The sequence below is a fragment of the Macrotis lagotis genome, chromosome 2, assembly GCF_037893015.1.
Source record: "Macrotis lagotis isolate mMagLag1 chromosome 2, bilby.v1.9.chrom.fasta, whole genome shotgun sequence".
NCBI lineage: Eukaryota > Metazoa > Chordata > Mammalia > Peramelemorphia > Peramelidae > Macrotis > Macrotis lagotis.
In genome coordinates this window covers 94,211,242-94,224,741 of record NC_133659.1, presented here as the reverse complement: position 1 = coordinate 94,224,741, position 13,500 = coordinate 94,211,242, and the positions used below count along the sequence as shown (strand labels likewise).

The window sequence follows — 13,500 nt, the reverse complement described above, 5'->3', positions numbered from 1 at the left end:
TTTTGTTATTGTTGTTATAATTTAATCTGACTTTTTCTACCAGTGTACATCTTCAGGAGGGAGGGAAGAAGGACCCCATAATTGATTGTTTACCCCATAATGAATAACCTTTATTTTAAGGTGAGCTCTAACAACTAATTTTCCTTTTGCACATACTGGAAATTGAGGCACAATAAAAATCACTTTTAAGGGAATACAAGTCAATTCAGTGTATTGAATATTTCTTTACATTTGTTACGATCTGGGCATAAATAACATTACGTTATTTTGTTAAAATAAAAGGGATTTTCATAGTAAAGCAGAAAAAAGAATTAGATATTTGAATGGAAAGTAGACAAAGTGATTTTTCTTGGGTCACAAAAATAATAGCTGTAAAATCTCACCTTCTACAGGAATCCTTCCCCAATCACGCTTTTTTTGGTAAATTTTAAATTAATTCAGTTTTTGGGATGGTGTTCCATTTTAAGTTCTGAACTTTTTTTGTTCCCTCCCTCCCCACACTGCTCTGATGACCATTCTTAATTTCAGCACTCTTTTTCAAAATTATTTCCAATTTCTCCTACAAATGTTGGCTTGCATGTTTTCTCCCCCCATTAGATTGTGAACTCCTTGAGGGCAGGGACTTTCTTTTTCCACTTTTTGCATCCCTGTCTCTTAGCACAGTACTTGGTATATAGTAAGTGCTTAAAACAAATATATTGAATAGAAGAGAGAGTATTCAACTCAGGTCTTCTGAGTTGAAATTCAAATCCTGTTTTTACCTTTCTATGATGCCAGGAGAATTGCATTTCCATTTCTGATTAGTAACCTTGAGATCTTGGACAAATCCTTTATATCTCTGAGTCTGTCAGTCAGTAAATATTAAGGGCTTAATTTTTTTGCCAAAAATTGTGTGATTTTCATTTATTTGTAAAATGGGGATAATATTAATCCTGTTTTTACATAACTATTGCAATTATCAAATGAAAATTTGCATGTCTTCTTTGATAAAATTCAATAAAATGAAAAACTCAAAAAATCAATATTTGATTTTTTTGCATCTACATCTCCAGGGCTTTGTACATAGATGGTTAATAAATGTTTTTTGAGTGATTGACATTTTCTGCCTAATAACTTTATTATTATATCTACACAATCAAAAGTTTTTAATTTCCAAAATATTTTGGTGGTATCTGAGTACCAGATGGGGAAGAAAAGAAAAGAGAAGAATGGGCAAGTAGACAAGAAAGACAATATTGCTTCCTTGTTTTTGAACTGTAAAATCATAAAGTTTTCAGCAGTTCAAAGAACACATAAATTTTACTCATACTGAGTTTCTTTAGGAATTTCAAGATCCATATATATATATATATATATATATATATATATATATATGTATATACATAAAATCATTCAAAATAAAATAGGTATGAATAGATCCATAATCAGTTAAAACAGATCATGGAAACTTGGAGGGTTGGGGGTGGGGTAAGATTACTTGCATGTCCTGGACTACACAGAAAAACAGCAAGCTAGTTTAGAGACAGGAAGTACATTGGGATAGGACTTGAAATTTAGGAACTGAGTGTTTCAGGATCCTGAGAAAGATTGTCTTTTAGGGTTAATAAAGAATGCCTCCATACTGTTCTTGTTATCAGGAAATGAAAGTTGTAGAAGACACACATAAAACAAGGAGATATAAAAGACACATGTTAAAGGTGCTGAGAATCACTAGAATCTAGTGATGAAATTTACTAGGTTAACTTTGAAAGGTCAGAAGACCTGAATATTCTTTTGTATCAGGATTCACTGGAGCTAGCAGAAATAATCCCAGAATAAGCACTGCTATAATGGATGACAGAATCTATACTGAGAACCCCAATAGACCCACTAAGAACCTACATACTAGACACAGTTTAAAGAAAGTATTATATTCTCTACATGCTCTGCTTATTTTTAAGGGCTGCAGCTGCAGAATTTCTCAGGCTAGTGTCTATCTTGTAGTTTGTTTGACTTCACACAGGGAGTCCAGCTAGGGGTGTAAACAAGAAATTATTTCCACTCAAATGGGAATGGGATGCGGCTTCCTCCTTGACATGTTCAGGGTTTCTCATGTGTATGCAAAATATGGCAGCTCAAGAAGATAGTTTAAGTTGGCTTGAGGGCAATACTTGAAATCCCTTCACTTTTATCTTACTACCTATACACATTAAATTTTGAACCCATTCTCCCCAAAAATCTTGTGTATGCGACGGGAGTACATCCCCTGCTTGGGGGAATTTTTTTTTTTTGTATTAACAGCTCTTATTGTAACTGCTTAATAAATGCACTTTCTAAACAAAAATTCTAAGCATAAACATAAATTCTCAATCATTAGGGAGCACAGCAGTGGGGGCTTATGAACAACACCATTACCAATCAACCAACAATTATTTATTAAACATCTATTATCTGCCTGACACTGCTAAATATTGGGGCTTTCAAGTACAAACAGTGAAACAATCCCTCCTCACAATCAGTTTATGATCCAATGAGAAACAATTACAAACATAGCTATCTCTCACTTTTTCTTTCTTTCTCTCTACATGTATGTGTTTCTGTATGCACACATGTACAGACACACAGACATACATATATGCACGCAAAGAATAAATATAAAGACATTCAGCGTTATCACTAGAAACTTGAAAGGAGAAATCAACTGTTTTCTAGAGATCTAGTCTGTCAATTTAAGTGTGAATTGATGAATTTCTACCAGAAGAGATGCTACATATTCACACATATATGATTTCAGCAATTAAAATATTAGCAAAAATAATAAAACAAATTTAAAGCATTTTACATCTATTATTTTATCTCATTTGCTTCTCAATCTTTTGAGATGGTTTTCTTCATTTGTTTCAGTTATGTCTGACTCTTGGTGATGCCATTTGGGCTGGTTTTGGCAAAGTTCCTGGACTAGTATGTCACATCCATTTTAGAACATTTGAAATTAATATAGACCATTTAGTTTCTTGATGAAGAACTGAAGGAAAGAAAGTTCAGTAATACTTGCCCAGTATTACACAACTAGTAAGTTTCTGAGACCAGATTTGAATTCAGTCTTCCTGACTCTAGGCCCAGCACTCTGCCATCTTGCTGCCCTTGAAATTTATGAAGAAGGTGCTATAATTCCCCATATTTTGCAGTTGAGGAAACAGCTTGAGTAATATAGTGACCTGCCCAGAGTCCTACTTCTAGTTATCTTAGGCAAGATTCAAATTCATGATTTCCTGACTCCATCAACAATATCACTTAGCTTATACATAAGTATACCTTTAATATGATTTACCTTGTGCTTTTCTCCACATTTCTTAATATCTTAGAAATATTTTCACCAGTTGAAAATCTGTCCATTCTTTAAGTCTCAATCCAAATGTTCCCTTCCTTCATAAAGCCTTTCCAGAAATTTTTTCGATAATTATCTTTAATCCTCTTGTAGCATTTTATTTATGCTTTGAATTATTTTGTTTCATTTTATATTCTATTCATTTTCATTTTTATAATGCTCTACTAATAGAGAATAAAATGAAAGATTTAACTGATTAAAAAAATTCTCCCCCCAGTACCTACCACTGTACTTTATGCCTATGAGATGCTTAATGTTTGTGGAATTGAAATGTTTCAACTATGTGCTTTCAGCATTTTAAAGTAAATGATCAAGTCACAGAAATAGCTTCATCTATCTTTTCCAATTATTTCAAAATGGAACAGAGTGTTCCAGTTCATAGCTACTCTGTCTACATTTCTTTGTTGGTTTCTATCTCTCTCCATATTGCTATCTATATGAAAATAAAAAGGAATAGAAGATGAAAACATACACACACACACACACACACACACACACACACACATATATTAAAAACATTTAGATTGAGATTGAAAAGCATTTTGGGTTGGTATTATCTGCCTGTGGTATTAAAAATAAAAAACCTGATGTTTACATATGTACACATTCATATGTGTATGTATTTGTATATATTTGTATATTTTTATTTTACAGAAATTTCATATTAAATTCACATTTCAACCGTCATTTTTGTCTTCATGGACTTGATATATTGTTTGCTTCTCATTTTAAAGTAATTATTTTAGATTGCTTAGTTCATCTTTCATAATCTTATTAGATTTACATGTCTCTGTATGTGTATGTAGATCTGTGTGTATGTGTTTTGTGATTTATGTTTTATCTACTTCCAAAAATATTTGAGGTGGTAGACTAAACTAGAGGAATAATTTTTTTTCTTGGAAACATTTTTACAAAAGTTTTTATTTGATTTTCACTATATGTCTCCTGGAACATAAAACTTATTCTTCTAACTGCATGCATTCCAAGGTATCTTCCCTTCTTTTATCTCCTTTTATCTTCTTAACAGTCCTGGATTTGGTATTAGAAGACATGGCATTATGACCTGCTTGCTCATTGTGTGGGTATATACCAGTTGCTTTTTATAGTGTTCTTATCTATACAATTATATTTGTACTTTTGAGTTTACTGATACACAGATATTAAAGTCATATCCATAAGTATGAATTGAAAAAATTTTGGGTAGGCAAAATTTACCTGTGATTTTAAAAATAAAAAAACTGGGGTTCAAGTATAAATAGTTGAAATGATTGATTACTTCTTGGACTTAAAGTGGAACCCAATGGAGCAGTATCAGTTTCCTCTAGTAAATAGAGCCATAAATTCCATATGTGAAGGGCTGTCTTAATGGAGTTTGTACTTACATTACTATATGTACTAGTTTATGCCAGTCATTAAGTACTTATTTGTGAGCCAATCTGGTTTCAAGTAAGGGAGTTAAACTCATGGGAGAGAAAAACAGCTTTATGTTTTAAGATGACTGAATTTCTTCTATTTTTAGTGGGAAAAGAGCAGAAGAGGTAGGAACTAGTGGTTTTGGCCCAGGAAGAAATCTAAAATGTTGATCGCCAAATTTTTAATTACATTAAAAAAAACTATCGATATTTATGCAAAATCCTTCTCTGATGCCTCATCATTGCATGAAAGTTTTCTTGAAGACCAAGCAACCAGCTTTGACAAGACCTGCCATACTGGAAAAGTTTTCAGAATGCCTTTTTGGAAGATTATATGCCAGCTGTGAGAAGATAACAAGTTTTGAAAGGTCAATACCTAGTTGGCAACACCAAGCCAATTTTTTGGTCAGAACAACTCTATTCATCATCCATAAAATTAGAATCATGGAGAGGTTATAGAAATACTAATGATTTCAGAACCTCTCTAATGAAACTCAAACTTGAAAAATAATCACTCTAAAAGCATCTTTGTAAAGCAGTTATCTAACTTTTATTCTAAGACTTCTGATCAAGGGGAATCCATATCCTTTCTAAGGTATACCTGATATACATGTGGATAGTTCTAATTATTTGGAAACTTTCCCCTTAATTGGCTCTATGCAAATTCCTACCCCTTCCTTGTTCCATGTTTTGCTTTCTAGATTCATGAGGAACACAAGTCCTTTTTTTCTGACTGACAACCTATAAAATTTTAGAAGACAGAGAATTCTCTTTAAGATGGTTGAATGAATGGAAGCTGGACAACTCATAGCATCATCTGCAAGAATAATGAGCACTAGATCAAAGAATTTGGGAGTTCAAAAAGACTTTACAAACTGGAAGATTTATTCATTTAGATCTATAGACATATTTGAATCCAGACCAAAGACAATTGGATATACAGACATAATCACATACATAAAATCTAACAGAAATACATAAAATTTACTAGAAGATCAAGTGGTAGGGGTGGCTAGGTGGCACAGTGGATAGAGCACTGGCCCTGAGGTCAGGAGTATCTGAGTTTAAATCTGGACTCAGACACTTAATAATTACCTAGCTGTGTGGCCTTGGGCAAGCCGCTTAACCCCACTACCTTGCAAAAACCTAAAAAAAAAAAAAGACTTTTCTGAGTCTTTTTTAAAAAAAGAACATGAAGTGGTAAATAGGAGGGGGGTGAAGATTAAGTGTCAAGGTAGGTTTAATCAGGGATCAAAACTAATTTTGGAGGACTGGTTATGAAGGAATAATTGAAAGAAAAGATGTGGTAAAACCCTGTGATCAGGGCATGGAAGAAAGGGAAGAGAAGAGCAGAAATGGAATAGCAGCAGACTGTATCATATTGATATTTGTGTTGAATCAACTTTTCTCTCAAAGCTCTTTTTATAGAAGGTTCAGGAGTGAAACTGAAGCTGCTGTGGTGGTGCACCTACCCAGGGTTGAATGGTGGAGTGCACATAGGTATTCATGTGGCCTTGAAGTGTCCCACTTCACATGGGACCCCACATTCCTGAGTCTTCAGGGAGTGACATGCTGCATTTGAACCAGTTCAGTGTGGAGCAGTTTGCAATGCTGACCAAAGTGATTACCTAGTGTTTGGTTCAATCCAAGGAGATTTAAACATTCCTGGCTAAACTGTCTGATTTTGCTGCTACCAATAAGATCATTCCTGAGCCCTTAAATAATATTGTGAAAAGCCTTTTCCTAATGCCTAATGGTGCCTTGAAGAATATAACTGCTGAGAATATCAGAATAGACTATATTACTCTGGGGCTTATTGAAGAGAAAACCACTTATTTTTCCTGAGAAGTCAAAACAGAAATCTCCTGTACTTGCAAGATGGGCAATAGGACAGCTGTTGATGATCAACTAGCTAATGGATGTGGAATGAATATTTGGAGTGATTTCAGGAATCAGTGAACTGCAGAAAGTGGAGAATTTTTTTTTAGAATTGATGTTGGTGGTTAAAAAAGGAATCCCAGACTGAAAATGTGTATATAGAATTTGCTCTGCCTCAGTTCTGTAACTTCCTGAGTGAGATGGAAGGTATCCAAGACAGCAAGGAGTGTTTCTGCTGAAGGTCAAGGAAGAAGAATGAAGGAGATAATGTGTTTATCCTTGTAGCTTGCTCTATAACAACTTGAGGATTGGAGTGTCCCCCAAAAGGATACTGGGGAACCCAATAAAATTACCACAAAAACTCATGATTCATGAAATAACCACTCCTCCCACAGGTCATGTCTCAAGCATTTAAACCATTGAGAAGGGGAGAAATTGAGTCAGTTAGTGATGCTTCTCCTTTTCTGCCTTCTAGAATTCCCATTTCTCAAACTTCCAAGAACAACAGTCCTACTACAGAATGGAGTTAACCTGAAATTAGGCAGGGGAAGATCTAGCTGTCAGAACCTGAAGAGTCTGAAAGAAACAGAAAAATATGCATTTAACATGTATAAAAGGGATTTTCTCATGCCCTATTACAATATGTATGTAAAATCAAGAACTCCTATTTCAAATATTTCTATTCTTTAGTCGTTGACTCAGTTTCTCCTACATCTGCCCTGTGAAGTTCATCATCTTCTGAGCTTCCTTACAAGTCTTCTTCCTTGAAAGAGTAGTCACTGAAGAGAGTTAAACCTTATCTAAGTGTCTAAAAAAGGGTTTGAAGAAGATGTATTGAAAAAAAGAGTCAGGAGCATAATAATGTTATAAGAAGTTAGGATGGAGGGGAATGCACAATTAATGAGCATAATTATGAATGTGAAATGGGTGAATTCATCCATTAGATAAGAGGAGGATAGCAGAAAGCAACAGAGATCCAAATTCAGCAATATATTGTTTGCAAGGAAAATGTTGAAAAAGAAATATTCACAGGGAGTTGAAAAAGGCAGCTGAACCAAATCTGAACTATTTTAGATGAAGGCAAATAATCTAGGTTAGCAATCATTCTCTGAGAGAATAATAAAAAATGGGTGATTAAAAGAGATAAAAGGGAAGCTATATGCTTCAAAAAATCATAGATAATAAAAACATATATATTAATTACTATGAATCCACATGTATATTTACATGTCTATGTAAATATACATGTGCCCTGTGGTAAAGTATTTTAGTATCTAAGGGATTAACTAGTTGCTTTTATGGAAAAAAAATAAAAAAAAATTCAAGTACATCAAAGTAGAAGAGCTAGGAATCTCATTGTATCCCTATCAGACCAAGACAAATCTAGGCTATGAACAAACGAGAAAGATGTTAAGGACCTAAATAGAATTTTTAAAAAGATAAATATAATTGTACTCTGACAATTATTTAATGGAATCTTAAAGGAGGGTTGTGTTTCTCTCTCTCTCTCTCTCTCTCTCTCTCTCTCTCTGTATAGAAAGAATAAAAAACTGGTATTAGGAAACTAAAAAACACACCCCTAAAAATGAAGAAAAGTACAAATGCATCCATTTTAAAGTGGACAACTACAACAAACATACAGTCATGGCTCAAAGAATATAGCATTAAAAAAGTGATGGGTCAAAGATCAAATTATGAAAAACAAAATTTCATAAAACAAAAGGAATCCAACATACCAAATTTTTGGGGGGAAATGCAGTCAAATCCTAAGGGGAAAATTTTATGTTTCTAAACACTTTTGTGAACAATATAGAAAAAGAGAAATATATTATTTGGGCATGCATTATGAAAAAATTCTAAAAATACACAAAACACCAAAATAAAACATTGTAATTTCAGAGATTATATTTAAAACAAAGCATCAAATTGAGAAATGAAATATGAAAATCCATAAAATATATAAATCTTAATATTATTTGATTAGTAAAATTAGAAAATGGTATAGCAAAGGGAGAAATCACAAGAATCACTGAAGAAATACCAGAAATTTAACTATTAGTGTAAGCATGACATCATATTAAAAAACTACACAATCACTAGGTAGGATTTTTACTATATATATATACATATATATATATATATATATATATTCAGGGTTTAAATCTTAGTAAAGCTACAAGCACAATAGACCATATAAATTCAAGCATAATGGATATCACATTTATTTCAATAAATAAAAAAAATTTCCATTTTAAAAAACCAGATTATTGGAGTAAATCAATATTATGGAAAATGATATCTGTTAAATCAAGAGTTTTATATATGATAATATAAATAATTTATTAAAATTTTGAATAAAAACTGGAATTCATTTTTACCACTATTATTTATCATAGTTGTAGAAATGCTAGTCATAGTAATAAGACAATTATTATATTGAACAAATAATCATAGACAAAGAGACAATACAATTTTTGCAGAGGTGGTGGTCCATACATAGAGTCACAGAGAGACAACTTAAAATTTAGGCAACAACTTAAGTAAAATAGCAGGATATAAAATGAATCCACACAAGTAATCCTTTTCCTATTTTATCAATTCCCAGGAAAAGAAAAAAAAATTCATCTTTGATAACAAATAAAAAAAATTTAAGAATTCACTTACCTAGATACATACTATTTGACTACAGCTACAAAATATTATTTAGAAAAATCAAGACTGACCAAAATTTGTGGAAAATAATTGAGCCTACCTAAGTTAATTTACTTGTGCAGTGACAGACCAAACAATTGAAGGATGACCTTATGCAAAAAGTTTTTAACATTTTGAGGAAGAAATACAATCAATATTCTTGTGAGAAATGATGAAAAAAAGAAGTGAGTGGGGTGACTTGGGGGCAGTGAAAGCTTTGAAATTACTACAAACAAATGATCATTTATTCATTAGGTCTATGTGAGCTCCTTGCTGGGAAGGATTGTTTTGCCTTTCTTTTCATTCTCAATGTTTAGGATAGTACCTCAAATGTTGTATGTGGTTAGCTATTGTTTGCTAAATAGCTGAATGACTAAACTTTAAACTATTTGGTATTGATTAAAACAAAGAAAAGTTGATCAATAGGATTTACTACATATAAGCACATACAAAATACCATAATGTTCAAGAAAACAAATACAATGTATTGGAGTAAAAGCTAATTATTCATCAAACACTTCTGGGAGAACTTAAAAGGAATCTCTTAGAGTTTGAGTTCTATCAATTGAAAATAAAAGACTACAAAGGCTGTAGTAAAAAGGGCTGAGGAAAGGGAATTTCATGTGGGACATTAATATAACAACAAAGTACTAAAGTACCTGGGGAGAACAGAAGGGGAAAGGTTTAAATACACTTTAACAGAGAGAGAGAGAGTCTCATGGAAGGCACAGCCTTGAGAATCTGCTACATGACTTGTTTTACAGAATAGCCACAAATCCATAGAATAAGCTGGGCAATCTTGGGGAGTGGTGACATCTGGTCAAAACAGTGGATTCCAGATGCAGCAATGAAGGGCTCCCAGAAAGATCATAGAAGACTGACATTTACTGGTTCAAACCTGCTTCAGCCATGGGGTCAGAATCAGTTAACCCCTCTGATGATTGTAGTCGACAGTTGAGACCAAAAACGGCATTATTTATTTCAATAAACCCCATAAAGGAAATGAGAATTAGATACATCTCATAAAAATACATTAGAAGAATAATTAAGAAAATGCCTTTCATAATTGTGGAAAGGACCATAGAAGAAAAAATGCACAATTTTCGTTACATAAAATCAAATAAAATTCACAGCAAAATCAATGCATTGAAAAGGATACAGAAAATGCTTTAAAATTCTCTAATAAAAGTGTCATATTCATTGGACATAAGAAATTGATTCAGATATTTAAAAATGAGAATCATTTTGCATTGAGTTAATACTTATAAACATGAATTTCTCAAAGGACAAAAATGAAATGGTGAATGTTCTTGTGGAAAAAATGCTCCAAATCACTATTTAATTACATAAATATAAATTAAAACATTTTTGAGGTTCCTTTGAACAATTAAGTTTTCAAAAATGACCAAAATTGAAAATTATAATTATTAGATACTCTGTGGGAAGATGGACATACCACTGCACTTTTGTTAGAACTGTGAATTGGTCCAGCTATTCTTGGAAGCAATTTGGAACTATGTCACTATGGAACCATAGTCACTATATTGTGCATACTCCATGGCCCAGTAATACCAAAGAGATAAAAAGAAAAAGATCTGTAAAAATCAAAATATTAATAGCAATTCTTGTTTTAATAACAAAGAACTGGAAACAAAAGGAAGCACCTTTCAAATGGGCAATACTTTTTTTTTTTAGGATTTTGCAAGGCAAATGGGGTTAAGTGGCTTGCTCAAGGCCACACAGCTAGGTAATTATTTTAGTGTCTGAGACCGGATTTGAACCCATGTACTCCTGACTCCAGGGCTGGTGCTTTATCCACTGTGCCACCTAGCCGCCCCTGGGCAATAATTTAATGAAGAAATTTAAAAGACATTAATCCTTATGTTCCTAAGGTTTCTCTAAACTAAAAGGCCCACATTATGTCAAGTCTATATGTCTTGCTATGAAGACCTTTCACTATTTAGATTGTAGTCTTTTAGATGATTTACAATTTATTAACCTCTCTCTCTTTCAATGTATTATCTAAAAGTAAACATAATTTAACATATGCTTTTCTCAAATTCAGGTAAACTTTAAAAATAAAATGTTGCCATAAGCTATCAATCATTTAGACCATTGTCAAAAGAAGAAAATGAAATTTGCCTGGCAATATATATTGTTAACTGCTTTCTATTTGTGACCATGGCTTCTATTTCTAGATGTTCCCTTTATGTGTCTTTATCAATACATTTTAAAATTTTATCAGGAATAAAAATGAAACTTTATGGATTATGGCTTTTAACATAACTCTCTTCCTTAAAAAAGTCTTCTCAGTTTTTGATCGTTTAAAAGATGAATGATTGTGCTTCACCAATCACATTATTAGCATTTTCATCATCATTGGATGATTCATAAGATCTTGATAACTTTAATTCATTGAAGACAGTTCAAACCTATGACATATATCCTCATTTATTTTGGGTTTTAGCTTCCTATTAAGTTATTTCATTTTTAAAGTGCTTCCAATATCTTCTGACTTGATGCTCTGTAAGATTTTACTTTGTGGCATTGTCAAGGCAACTACAGACAAGACTCAATTCAGTAAATCTAGCACTGTTTTAGGGAGGAATTAGTTAACATTTGCCTGTATATATATATATATATATATATATATATATATATATATATATATATATATATGCTTTCTTCTAGATATTTTGTTCCAATAGAACATATTAAATACCTACAATGTGACAGAATTGTGTTAAGTGCTGGGGAAACAAAGGACAGCCTCTGATGTCGAAGAGTTTACTATCTAATGGGGGAAGACAACATGCAACCAATTTTACAATCAAAACATATTCAGGATAAGTTGAAAATAATAGGGATGTTACTAGTCTTAGAAAGGAACAGGAAAGGTTTCTATAGGAGTTGGATTTTGGCTGAGACTTAAGGAATCCAGGAAAGCCAGGAGGTAGAGATGAAGATGGAGGACTTATTAGACATGAGGACAGTGAGTTAAAATGCTGGGACATGAGAGAAAGAGCATCTTGTTTAAAGAACTATAAGGAAGTCAGTGACATGGAATTGCAGACTTTGTGGGGTATAAAGTGTAAGAAGCCTGGATATGGAGAGTGAAGAACAGGTTATAAAGGATCAACCAGATTTTATATTTGATCCTTGAAGTGATGGGGGTAATTAGAATTTGTTGATAAACCATTGTGATGATGATGATGATGATGATGATGATGAAGATATCCTTCATAGTCAAAGAAGACCAAGATATTCAATGAATGATGGCATGACTTGAACATTATATTTATTATAATAAGAGTAATGTTGGACAAAGATATCTTTTCACCGATTTTACCAGTACTGTTTTAGCTCATAGTCTGATTTGATTGGAAACAGGTCTTCTGGTGAATACTGTTAGACTTGCATATTAACAAGATCACTTTGATACTGTGTGAAGAGTGGGCTAGAATGGGAAGATACTTAAGGAAAGAGACCAATTTACACATTATTTTGAGTCTAGGAATGTAGTGACATTGACCTGCATTACAGTGGTGGCAGTGCCAGAGGAGAGAAGATGATGAATGTGAGAGATCTTATGCAGGACCATTCAACTATCTCTTGCAGAATAATGGATATGTGTAAGAGTATGAAGATTTGAACATGGTAACAGCTAAGTTTTGAACGTTGGTGCCTGGGTGGATAGTGCTACTATCAACAGAAGAAAGGACCTTAGAGACCCCTAAGTTAAAAAAAATCCTTACATTTTATAGTTCTATCAAATGAGTCACATGAAAGTTAAGTGTTTTATAAGAACACAGGTTGCAAAAATCAAGATTGCTTTCTCAGTTTTCTAGCTGCAAATCCAGTATTCTTTCTCATTCACCATGTTGGCTGATATTCTAATTGACTTTCAAATTAAAGGTACTCATGATACTCTCACTTAATATTTTATGCGCTTCCTTTACTGCCAAGTTACTTTCAAACTGTTTACATTTACTCTAGGAATTTTTGTTTAAAGAAGTTCTTTAATCAATCATTTTTATACATCATCTTTTGTTGATTTTCATATTTTGCAATTCTTGATTTCTACATACTGCTTTTTCTATTTAAAATGTTTAATTTTTAATTCATATATATATATATCATACCAACATAGAC

The 13,500-nt window shown here is 32.7% G+C and overlaps 1 protein-coding gene and 1 pseudogene across 2 annotated transcripts in view; both read left to right on the top strand.

Moving 5' to 3' along the window:
- The window catches only part of KCNT2 (potassium sodium-activated channel subfamily T member 2), a 537,465-nt gene that overhangs the window by 52,622 nt on the left and 471,343 nt on the right, over positions 1-13,500 (top strand). The window lies entirely within an intron of this gene.
- Positions 6,107-7,238, top strand: LOC141510838 (COMM domain-containing protein 7 pseudogene; annotated as a pseudogene).